The sequence below is a fragment of the Ciconia boyciana genome, chromosome 2, assembly GCF_034638445.1.
Source record: "Ciconia boyciana chromosome 2, ASM3463844v1, whole genome shotgun sequence".
Lineage (NCBI taxonomy): Eukaryota > Metazoa > Chordata > Aves > Ciconiiformes > Ciconiidae > Ciconia > Ciconia boyciana.
In genome coordinates, this window is record NC_132935.1 from 166,402,819 (window position 1) to 166,407,676 (window position 4,858).

Below are 4,858 nucleotides of genomic sequence, written 5' to 3' on the forward strand. Positions count from 1 at the left end.
TTATGAAGCCCATTGCCTAATGCACATTGCCTGGTGTTGCTGGTTGCCTGCTTCAAGGCCACCCACATGGGGTAAGTGACACTCATGAATGACTTAGTAAAACTCATGGGGCCTGTCAAGGCAGTGAACAGGAGTCTCTCTCTTCGTCAAAGAAGGAGTCATTTAAAAACAGAGCTGTGAAGGGGGAATGGGAATGTGGGGGGGTGGTAATAGAAACACAACAGCAATGAGAAAACATGGGGTTTCACAAGCAGGGCTGAGGTGGTCGGCGCTGCCTTGCTATCAGCACCCGGCACTGAGACTGATGGGGTTTTGTTCTCCCCAGACCTGGTGGCGGATGCCAGCTTGGAGGAATGAGTCAGGCTCACCGTTTTAATTCTTTGGACATAAAACTCAGCGTGAGGTACAAGGGAGAGCTGCAGTCGAGCTTGACAGAGGCCACCTAGAAAAGCCAATGTTGTTCTTAGTGGGGTGAGTTACCTCATCCTGAGCCAATAGGTGGGAAAAATCCCAGCATCTCACCCTTCAGCACTGCTCTGCATCTCCAACTGGTTGCTACAGTCCATAAGAGCTACAGAAAAGCATTTGAAAGCTCTCCAAGCTGAAGGAGCCTCATGAGGCTTTCTGAAAGTAATAAAACTACTTCTTCCTAATCCCTGTTTTTCTTCCCCTTTTTTTTTTTTTTTCCCTTGCTGGTAAGGCTAAGAAATGATAGGCAAAACTCCAGATTCAGGTGACATCCAGTTGCTCGTGTATGGATTTTTCAACTTCCAAAAGAAATGGAAAGTTCAGGGTGACTACCAATGCAGTGTTGATTTTATCAGAAAGGATTTTCCCTGTCTCATTCCACAGGGTCATTTCCTTTTCAAGCAAGCCCAAAATTTCAAGCGTTAATATAAATTTGTCTCAATCTTCGCATCAGAAAGAGATAACCTGCATACAGGCATTATCACCAAGTTCAAACCTGGCCTAATTTGACAATGCAAAGTCAGAGGATTTTCAAATAGAGCAAAACCACGATTGTGTTTGGGTCAAAGTGTTAATTTTCTTATTTAAGTGTACAATAACGACCAGACAAGTGCCATGTCTGAGATACACAGATTTCTTACTGTTCAACAGTGCACTAACTCAAAATAAGAGGTAGTACTTAAAGCCTGAAGGATGACGTTACAATCAAAATAACTGGGAAAGAATAATTGTCCCCCATTTTGCAGGAGCTAAGGCACAAACATGAATGCATTTGTCCAGGAATCGTTGGCACATCTGGAAAGTCGCTGACCTCTACAGGCCCCAACCGATAAGCTGGTAATGAAGTTTCCTTCCTCTAAAAACATATCTGTGACTTGTGAAGTACAACTCAAAGCCAATAGACCCTTTCTTGTGAGTTGACCAAAGACAGAATCTCTGAGAAACTCCAGAAATGCAAACAGAAGCATCAATGTTTTTTTTTAATTTTTCTTCTTTTTTTTTTTCAACTTTGCACAACCTCTGAGATTTTGATCTGCCAAGTTTCACACAGCTCTAGTTAATTCTTGTTCAAGAAGCAAGTCTTCTGACTCAGAGTCATATTCTAAAATTCTTCCTTGTGAAGGTTTCACACTACTGAGGGCCAGCACTGCAGATCCATTTGCTGATGTGATTTGACTAATCCCCCTATAATGAGGAAGTGGAACAACTGAGATGAAAGCCTGAGCCCTCACTGTGCAAAGGTATGAACTAATAAGCAAAGCTAAGCTAATATGGGGATCCGGGCATTCCCGGAGGGGATTTGAACCAAACTGACTTTGGTGTTTTTGATCAAAATGGATGCCAAAAAAGTTATTGAAGGGTCCAAAAACTAAAGCAAAAAGTCAACAATACTACCACCTGTCTGTTCATTCATGATACTATCAGCCATTCAGTGGCAAAAAAAATACTAAACTTACCCCAAATTTCAATGCAAGTCAGAACTTTCATTGTCACATTCACTTATTTGCAGTGGACAGCAAACATCTGTGGACTGCGTTCATGTCACTGAAGAAATGCATCTGTGTGCTTGCTAGGGGTATTTAAAACTGCACAGAGAGACAGGATCATGCAAGGGAGGAATGTAATAAGATTAATATGGACTGCAGTTAGTCTGGGATAAACCCTACGAACAGTGAGATTTATTAGCCCGTGGAACTGAATTTCCAGAAAAATTGACCCACTAACTTGAGAAATGTAAAACTATCTCAAAACCACACAGTAGAGAACACGCTGTACATCCTTGGTTAGCAGATATATATCCTTCTGAATGGCATTTTCCAGTCTGTGAAATGTAAGAATAATGTTTTGCCATTTGTGTTGCTGTGAGGCTACAGACTTTATAATGATGGTGCTGTCCTCACAGAATAAAAGACAGACTTGACCCTAAGGAATTTCCTTTCTCTGTCATCAATTAAATACAATTTTGAAGCATGAATTTTCCTTCATGTAATATGCCTAAATCTCTCCCTATTAAACAAAGTATGCAGACACAAGAAGAACTTTATGAGCGTTTAGTGCTTGCTTAAGCAGTTTGGTGGATCAGAGCTTAAAGAAGTAGGGTTACCTTAAATTAGTAAGGATAGGAGAATAGGAAACCAAGGCACAGAGAGTTTGAAGTATTGATGTCTGACATGCCAGTGATGAGACAAGGGGGAACAAATGGAATTTGCTGCAAAGCCAATACACAATTGATTAAAAGTAAAAAAGACAGTTTGAAAGAAGTTTTAATAGGTTACTACCAATTAGATGGAAAGCCTTGGCATGTCATTTTGTGATTTGGTATTTTTCTTCATATTGAGAGATGGACACATGGAAAATTCCATTGGTTAAGATTCTCGTTTTCCTCTCAGGGTGAATTACTGGTTGCAGATTGCTATTACTGTAACAGCTAGCTAGTTAGCCAGCGGTTCCCCTCAGGAACATAAATTAAAGTGCTAAACTGCACTGTATTGGATATGTGAAGGGTACTCAATTCAACTGTCTGTGACAGGTATCTAATGCCATTTAAGATGCCTCGGAGTATCCTCTCGGGCAGCCGTTGCTCTGCAAGAACACAAGGCTGGTGTCAAATCTGCCAGGTGCAAGTAAGTACTCAAAATACGTTGCATGTCTTAAAGGACTCCACACACCAATGTGTGGATGACTGAATCAAGCCCACATCCTCCTCCCTGAGTGACTTCTCTGGTGTAGGATCTTGAAAATAACCCTATGACGGGGCGTGATGCTGAGATGGTGATGATGTGGGAGGGTGAGGAAGACGGAGAAACAACAGTGGGTGGAGAAGCTGGGAGGGCTGAGAGGGGAATCTAGCAAACAAGGTGCTGGAAAGTGAGGTGGGAAGAGAACTGGGGAAAGCTGGTTCTACAGAGTGCAGGGAGGACAACTTTCCATTATGGTGGTGGGACACAAGCACTGCATAAGATCACTTGGATCCTCCAAGTTGATAAAGAGAGATTGTGTTACATCACAGTCATCTTCTGCTCCTCCAGCATTTCAAAGGGAACTACTCTGAGCTCATCCCAGCTAACATAAATCTCTGACATGTGTTCCCAGGCCTTGATTCCACCCCGGTCTGACACTTGGAGCCACCCACCAAGAAGGAAAGCAACATCACCAAGTATAGCCAGCTGGGTGCTGTCAGAGACAGCCAAAACCTTCATGCAGACTGCAAAGGAAGAGCCACAGCCTCATCCCAGGCCAAGAGGAAAACCTTTTCTCTGAATTAATATCCTCCACTGACATTATTAATCAGACTGACATTGGGTTGTGCACATGAGGAGAGAGCTGAGAGCAAACTGCTTTTACTCGAATAAAAAAAAGAAAGATGAAAGAGCTCCTAAAAACATTCTCACAAGTTATGTCCACAGACTTGCCAAGTCTCCAATAAGATGTGTAAATCTCATTCAACTAGTTCTTGTTTCAAATGCCCCAACAATTACACCTGTATCCACTGCATTCACATTTGCCAAGGCCTTCCAGGACTCTGTGTCGGTCACAGCTGGTCAGATTGCTCTGAGCTTTGCCAGCCATCTGTGCCTGGGTGTTTGGAGTCAGACTATGGGAGGGAAGCAGCCAGGGATCTGGAGCGAACAGTTTTATTTGGAAAGTGCATTCCTCAGCTGCAATGCTTCATTAAAGGCCTTTCCTCATGGTGTGAACACAGACAGCCAGTCTCCATCACAGGACCCAGAGTGAGCCTATCTCCATCATGTGGTGTGCTGCTCTCAGAGATAAACAGGCTTGAAAGGTCAAATTCTTGTCCCCAAGGATCAGGTAATTTTTTCCCAGGGAATGCACAGAAGGGTTTGAAAAAAGTGTGCAGGTGTAGCTAGAGGGTGCTGGTTGCTCTTCATGGGGAAGTTTGTGAGAAGGAATCCTAGGGCTCCCTGCCTGAGCTGGGATTCAGGTTGCAGACTGAGACACAAAAATGTGGGTGTCTGCAAGCAGGTATAAAGTTTAGAGAATTCTTCAGTTCATTTTGTATTAGTTATCCAGATGTTCTTTCAGTTCCCCACTCAGAGGTACTCCTGCCCTTTGAGTTGGTGTATGGAGTCTGGCATGAATTCTGGAAAAGCACAGGATTCCCTACAGGTCCTGTGACACATCCAGCAACTTGATTCAGATGTCCCAGCTATGCTAGAGCATCTCAAATGGCCATAGATGCTTCTAACCATAGGAAAAGGAACTGAGCCCACTTACTTGGCCAGGTAAACATCTCCCTAGCACCACTGGCTATATCTCCATTGGCTATACAGAGAGCCTAGATATTTTCAATACGATTTGTCTAAACAGAGGCATCCAGTGTTCTTTCAGGTGACATCCAAGACATATGCAAGTATAGCGGTAGTTA

The 4,858-nt window shown here is 43.1% G+C and overlaps 1 long non-coding RNA gene across 1 annotated transcript; it reads left to right on the forward strand.

Moving 5' to 3' along the window:
* Positions 1-1,590: 1,590 nt before the first annotated feature.
* LOC140647202 (uncharacterized) lies at positions 1,591-3,689 on the forward strand. Its single transcript, XR_012040697.1, has 3 exons — positions 1,591-1,709; positions 2,999-3,092; positions 3,562-3,689. It is a non-coding gene; the product is annotated as an uncharacterized lncRNA (long non-coding RNA).
* Positions 3,690-4,858: the final 1,169 nt, after the last annotated feature.